The sequence below is a fragment of the Gossypium hirsutum genome, chromosome A11 (assembly GCF_007990345.1).
Source record: "Gossypium hirsutum isolate 1008001.06 chromosome A11, Gossypium_hirsutum_v2.1, whole genome shotgun sequence".
Taxonomy (NCBI): domain Eukaryota; kingdom Viridiplantae; phylum Streptophyta; class Magnoliopsida; order Malvales; family Malvaceae; genus Gossypium; species Gossypium hirsutum.
In genome coordinates, this window is record NC_053434.1 from 24,600,876 (window position 1) to 24,609,129 (window position 8,254).

Consider the following 8,254-nt stretch of genomic DNA (forward strand, 5'->3'; position numbering starts at 1 on the left):
GGCTTATAATGATTTTGGCTTGTAAGCCTATTCATCCATGATATATGTAAATGTCTTGTGATGTGGGTATGTGATTATGCTTGTTCATTATGTATAAGAAGTATATGGTATATGTACATGGTGAATGCCTTAGGACCATTCGAGGTGGTCATGGCCATGGAATAAATGTGTGATATGGTAATAAGTTGTTAATGCCCTGAACATGGATGTTTAATTTATAAGTTAGTAAACATAATATAATAGCATAAGGAGTAGAAATGGGTGACTTAAGGCTTGGGAAATAGACTATTAGGGTCCACATGGTTGGACACAAGGGCGTGTGTCTAAGCCTTGTGTGACACACGGTTCCCTCCCATGGGTGTGTGCTATAGCCGTGTATCCCCTGCACTTAAAATTTTAAGTTAGTACAGGACACGGGTAGGTCACACGGGCGTGTGCCATAGCCGTGTCCCAAAGTCAGTATTGAACACGGACAGGCAGCATAGGTGTGTGCCATAGCCGTGTTTAAAAGTCAGTGTTGCCTACGGGCTAAGGGCATGGGCGTGCCCCAAGTCACACGAGCGTGTGAGTCCACACAGCCCACCTACACAGGCGTGTGACACTCCAAAGCTAGAAATTTATTAAGTTGCCCAAAGTTTACCAAATGTTTTTGGTTTTGTCCCGAACCGCCTTAATGTAGGTTATATGCCCCAATGGCCTGTATAAGGGACGATATGCATATGTTCTAGAAGTTTTAATTTTGGGCTAAATTTGGTGACCCAGTTTTGTATGTTTATGAATGATTAAAGTCTAGTAATGCCTCGAGCCTTGTCTCGGTATTGGATACGGGTGTCGGGTGTTACATAAAGTCCTTAAGATAGGTTTTGGTATATTTTATTGGATTTGATCATTCTTTTTCCATAATAGTTGAATTAGTTTGCCTAGATAATTGTATACCTTTATAAGTAATTGATTATATACTTATGTTACCATATAGAATATGTATTAGTAGGCATTAAGATTATAAGTATCATAGCATATTATAAATATTATTTTATGCTATATTATCTTAAATCATGAAAGTACCACTAAGTTTTATCACTCAACGTACGGTTGTTTATTTTGTGCACAGATGCAAGTATTTCTCGAAGCCTCGGGAATTGAAGCCAGCATCCATATCATTGTTTTTGACTCAACAAAGTTTGTATAGTTCGTTCGTTTTGGTTTTGTGGCATGTACCTAGGGACTTTTAGTTAAATGTTTCAAATGGTTAATTTGTGATCTTATACAAATGTTTAGAAATTATTTTTGGATACCTTTATATTGTTGGTTTGGAGTCTTAAGGTTAAAGATTATGCATTTGAAGGAGTTTTTGATTAGTTTTTGGAGTATAAATTATTGAAATTAGTATTGATATGTGATGTTTTTATAGTCTACCATTTTGACACCATTTTGTAAGCTGATGTTTTGGTTACATGAGACCAAATATATATATGTGTTTTCAGGTTACCTAAACTTGTAACAAGTTGATTTTCAAAGGAAAAGATCGTCGTGTCACGACAACAAACCCCTGACATCACAATGAGAAACAAAGCAGGGTTCATGTTGCGATGACATATCCCAAAGTCACAACAAACCCTAGTCAAAGAGTCATGTCGCAACAAGAAAACCCTCGAAGTCGTGACCTCAATTCAAAGTTTTTTAGTCTTTTCAATTTTATCCATTTCAATCCCGGATTAACATAAAAGCTTTCATAAATTCATATAAAACTCAAAAATGATAACACAATGATTAAAGTACATGATTTACTTGTATTTAATTGTATAATGACATTGGATTGTATATTGTTGATTGTAGTTGCTCTAGCAATAAATGTGACACATTGTAGCTCGGATTTGGCAATCAGGTCAAGTATCGAGGTGTTGCATTGGTATTATGGTTAGTGATTGGTTGCTATTTAAGGACTCATTTCAACATTTGTCCTTCATTGGAATGAGCTTATTATGGTTTGGGCCTTTACCCTTTGGTCCCGAATCAACCTTTGGCCATTTAGAAAGCTTTTGTAAGCTTGAGTTAAGCTCAGAATAGTGCGTAAATCTTATTTTAAATGTGTTATGAGTTTGATAACTTGAATAAAATGCTTAATTTTTTTTGAGAGATTGAAGTTACCTTGGAAATGAATGTAACATTTCGATATCTTGACTCGATGATTGGGTCAAGGGTGTTACAGTTCTGGAATGATGCTACATACTGCAAAAGTCGTATACCCAAAGTATCAGATTTTGGTTCGTAATTTATTTGAACTTAGGCTTACATATACATCAAAGTATATGAGTCATGCGTACATAGCCTACCATCCACTAAGGATTAAGGTATGTCACACTAAGATTGTCACTAGTGAATAAATCCATAAACAGATGTAGGATCTATTCTACTTGGGGCCCTATCTGATGTACTGTTAGTCTTGTATCCTCTCCAACCTGGCCTAATACTATCAGAGTTCATAAAACAATCGATTTAAAACATTTATTCATTTTAAAAGAAAATTTAGTCTATTTTCATAAAAGCTGGCAAGTTATAAAAAAAATTAGATAAACCTCCTTAAGTAACGGTGACTTCTTTAAGAAAAACTTAGTTAATTTTCTATTTATTTATTACTCATAATTTTTAATTTTTAATCTAGAAATGGAAAAGTGATTTTTACTTAGTTTTAATAAAACTATATTCCATGCCTTAATTAAAATAAAAACCATATTTTAAAATTAAGTTAAAGGTTATGCATGATAAATAAACTCTAAATATGAGTCTTATGCCACAAAATAAATAAAACCATATAGTTCTAAAATGATAGAAATTATGAAAATAAGCCTAATAATACTTTCCCAAAAATAAAATGTTTTTGAGCCCTCCGTATGCCCGTTTGCATCCTAAATTAGTGAATTTCCTATAAAGATGGAAATAAAAAGGGAAGTGAGATATGAAGCTCAGTGCAAATTTCATTACGGGGGAACCAGTGCAAATAGCAGACAAGTCAAGCAAAATATCAACTTATAGAAAAATCACAATTAATTAGCAATACAGAATATCGGCAATTCAGAGAAACTAATCAACATAATATTTCATTTTTCATATTCATGTAATTGCTTATGATTGCAATGCGAGTTTGGTTTAACAGTAAAAAGGTCCTACCCCACCACTACACACCAATAGGAGTTCCCTAGAACTCCTCTACCTTTACACCATGTTGTGGATAAATCAGTGATCATTGTAGATGAACTTCTAATGAAAAATATATCGGTGGATTAACCATCCGTCTTTGTAGATAAAATGTGCTAAAATACATTATGGATATACCACTGGTCGAGTAGGTCACTATCGACTAGAATTCTAGTGGATGAACCATCCATTTATACAAATAAAAGCTGCTAATACGTTGTGGATAAACCATTGGTTAAGCAGATGATTGTCAACTAAGATACATTGTGGATAAACCAGTACTGATTGAGAAGGTGACTGTCGACTGAAATACATTATGGATAAACCACTGGTCGAGTAGATAATCTGCCGACTACTACCTCCGTTAAAATCATCCCATTCCATGCAATGCAATATGTCATGCTCAAAATGGTTCAATATGGTACTACTTAATTATGCTTTTAACAAAACAATACGGTAGCAAATATATACTTGTAATGTATCAACTCAATAGCAAAAGTCATGCTTATCAAGTGTTCGATTTAACGGTAATATAAGGCATGCTTATAACAGATTATAACGAAAATGGATAACATACTTATAATGGATCAAATATGGCATAAATAATTAGGCTCTCAACTAATCGATACAGTAGCCCAAAACATATGTTTTTCAGCGATCCAACTTAGCAATATCATAAAGCATGTTATATGAACAATCACAAGTACAGATAAAGATATTTATTCACAATTCATGCAAATATATATATAATATTATTTCAATAATTTAGATAATGGATTCTAGCATTATTCATATTATTAGGGGCTTAATTGAATAAACTAAACACTAAAAATAGTTTGGGAACCAATTAGGGACTAATCTGAATAAATCATAAAATTTTGGATAAAACTATAAATTCAGATAATTAGGGGACACACGACCATGTGACCGGACAATGTGGAAGCCCTGGATCGTGTAAAGGGGGTACACGACTATGTTATAGACTGTGGTCATGTGAAAATTGCAAAATCACCTACAAGGGAGTAGGGGTGTGCAAAATTTGGGTAAAACCGAAAAAATTCAGTTAACCGATCGAATTCGGTTAATCGGTCGGTTAACCGAATTAATTCGGTCAGGGGTCGGTTAATAATTTTTTAAGTTTTCGGTTAACAGTTAATTTGGTTCGAAACCAGTCGATTAACCTAATTTTTTCAGTTTAACCGAAAAAATTAATAAATAAAATTATAATATATAAATAGCCCACTTTTCACTCAAACCCAATCCAACATAAATCCAAATACCCAATCTAATATATATTAACCCAAGTACCCAACCCAATCCAATTACCCAACCCAATCATAAAAATTACAAATAATTTAATAAATAAAAATAAAAATCTAAAACTAAAAATAAAAATAAAAAAACATATAATTTTATACAAATAATTCGGTTAATTCGGTTAATTTGGATAATTCGGGTAATTCGGTTAATTCAATTAATTTGGTTAATTTTATAATTATTTTAACCAAAAATTAAAAAAAATATAATTTTTGGTTAATTCGGTTAATCGACCGAATTAACCGAAAAATTTTCGGTTCGGTTAATTTTTTTGAAAAAATTTTGGTTCGGTTAACGGTTAAAAATTTTGAAAGATCTGTTAATTCGGTTAATGTTATTTTGGGTCGGTTAACCGGTCAATTAACCAATTGAACACCCCTACAAGGGAGACACGGTCGTATGGCCAGGCCGTGTGGTTCACGAACTACACTAGGGTTTCCAAGGTACATGGTCGTGTGGTAGGTCGTGTGGTCCACACGCCCATGTGGCAGTCCATGTGGAAAGGTTGTGCCTGTGTGAGAAGCAAACTATCCTAGGGTCTGCAAGGGGACATGGCTGTGTGGCCAGGCCATGTGGTCACATGCCCGTGTAGCCCTATCCTAGGCATGATTTTGCCCCGATTCACTTGTAAAAGGACACACACCTTTCATCAGGGTCTCAAACGATGATCCTCACATCCAAGTCTGATTCGGGATACCTACACCGAGTCTTTCAATCGACAAATACACAAGGATTAATAATGGTTTTCAAGAAAAGTCAAGATTACTGGGAATTATCAGCAAGATTCATAAAAGATCATTTAATCGATCTTGAAATTAACGTGTATAGAAATTCTACAAGTATTTGATATCTAAACATCTGGATTCAGAATGTTCTTACCAATCTTGGCAATGTTAAATACTAGATTTGATGACATTACGCTAAACCAATAAGACAAACCAATAAGATTACTGGGAATTATCAGCAAGATTCATAAAAGATCATTTAATCGATCTTGAAATTAACGTGTATAGAAATTCTACAAGTATTTGATATCTAAACATCTGGATTCAGAATGTTCTTACCAATCTTGGCAATGTTAAATACTAGATTTGACGACATTACGCTAAACCAATAAGACAAACGGTTGAACGAAGGTCAATTTTGGGTTCAATCAAGAATTGATCTTGATTTGGGTTTTCAAGAGATCAATTTCCAACAAAAGAATGTAAAATTTTTATAAAAAGAAAAGAAAAGAATGAAAGAAGATTAAGGATTTAAAGAGAAGAAAAGAGAGTTTCAATTTAGGTTGAAAAGGAAATAAAATCAATATATAATTAGGAAAAACTATTAACACTTAGGGTTTTAAAATTGGAGGGGTTGATTAGGCAATTAGACCTTCTTGTCATCCAAAAATATAAGAAATGGAAAAAAGAATGGCATGACTAAAACCTCAGGACAAAAAGGAATAAAAGGCCTTACCACTTGGGCTATTGCCTATTCTTGATGTATTTTTACCACATATAATATTTATTATAGTGTGGTTTTTATCCTAGTTGCTGAAATTAAAAAGAAAAGAAATGAGAGAGATGGGTTTGAATTTAGGATCTCTAAGGAGTATACTAAGCACTTAACAATCAAGACCAAGTTATTTATTGGTTATTCATTTCATCTAATCCCCTATATTTTGAGGCATTACGAGTCTAATAAGTCACATCTATGTCTTTATCTTCTGGGAATCATCCGCTTCAATACCCAAGATAAGGTATATCTCCAATTAAACTTAATAAATGGCATATTAGTCTTTCAATCAATTGCTCAATCTCGATTAGACTAAGAACGTGTTTAGATTATCTACTAAAATAAGTTGTCTTTCTATATTACAATCCAACCACGTAATACTACTTAATATTAGTTAAATGTTAGATAATTAGTAAGCCAATATTTGCTTTCATTTTGTTTTGTTTGCAAAAAATGTTGAGGGTAATATACGAAGATATTAATGAAACTGGGGGATATTTTATTAAACCGATTTATTCAAAAATACAAGTACATTTAAACAAAAATATTACTCTAAGGACACTAAATCCCAACATTAAGATTCTTTAAGGGCACAAGTTCGAACCCCACTAAAGCCAAAATAATAAAACATTTCCTTAATGAACCTTAACGCTCCGAATAAATATTATGAACTCGTTTGAGCTCTTCTTAAAATAGGGAAACAAAAATCCAAGAATAAAATCGAGCATAAATACTTAAGGAGCAATACCACCACCGTTGAGGATCTAACATCAACCTCCGTCAACAATGACTTTTCTAAAAAGTTAGTGAATTTAAAAGAATTAAGATCATTAAATAAAATTAAACTCACTGTGACGGTTGTCTTCTTCTTCTTCTTTTTTTTCTGAAAAAATTATGAGAGTTCCGATGTTACCCATTGAATATCCGTATTGGTGTAAGTTCATTCTCTAAGGCTTGGGTGATATTATAGCGTAGTAGTATGTTGGCAAAATTAATGGTAAAATGTCATTTTTTTTAAAAAAAAATTAAGATAATAAGTTATTTTTAATGATATTTAAAAATATAGGCCGATGACAGTTGGCACGGAAAATATGTGTCTTGTGAAAAGCACTTTATACCAAATACATTTTTTTACAACTTAACTTCTTTGATCTGATTAAAAAAATGTTAATTAAAAATTTTTAAAATAAATTAGACCAAAATTGTTAAAGAAAAGCGAGTTTAGTATAAAGTGATGCACTTTTTATCATGTCAATTACTACCTCAAAACCAACATATTTCTCTAAATATAGTTAAAATCCATCTATTTTCTTTAAAAAAATTTAAATTAACATTTACCACTAATTTTGCAGAGCATATGGATAGGAAAAATAAAACCAAAAAGTAATATACTTTTGCTGGATTGGCAATTTGGCATCCTCTTCCCAGTTCCACGTTGGGTTAATTATTGACTGGGAAAAAGCTGCTGATGGAGATTGTCTAAGTAACTATGCTTACATGTTTAACAAGCCGCTGCTGTCCTGACAATTGCTGCCGCACTTTTTGCCCATCTCTACCGGATGAAGTACAACAACTTGAATAGCAACAGCAATAGCATGGTGCCATGTCATCTACCAATAGTAAATCTGCAACCTAACCTAACCTAACCTGGATCTTTTTCTTTTTCCTTTATGTCAGTTAGGACTCTCTAATCTCAACTGTCTATCAACTACCTCTCCTACCTATGAGGTTGTTTAATCATTTCTTGTCCTTTCCCAATTCTAACACTGGAAATTTCAATTTTTGTCATTATAAGTAAATTATAAATTTAATCCAATTAATTTTTGAATTAATCAATTTTAATTTTTTTTATTTTAAATACTATTAATTTTATTCAATTTAATTATTTAACTTTTTATTTTTCAAATTTTAACTTGAACGACAGCTATTAAATATATTAATTAAAATAAAATAATTTTTTTATGAATATTATGTGAAAATTACAGACTAACATTATACCTAACAAACAAAATGTTTGCCACATAAAAATTTAAAAATAACAGAATTTAACGTAACAAATTTGATAACTAATTTTTAACTGGATTGAAATTTCATATTTTAAAAAATATAAAAATTAAAATTGACCTAGTACACAAACTAGTGACATCAGTTGTCATTCCATTTACTTGAGCATTAATTATAAGAAAATCATTCTTCTTTAAAGCTGTAAATAGAATGAAGGAAATCCCGCTTTTAAAACAGG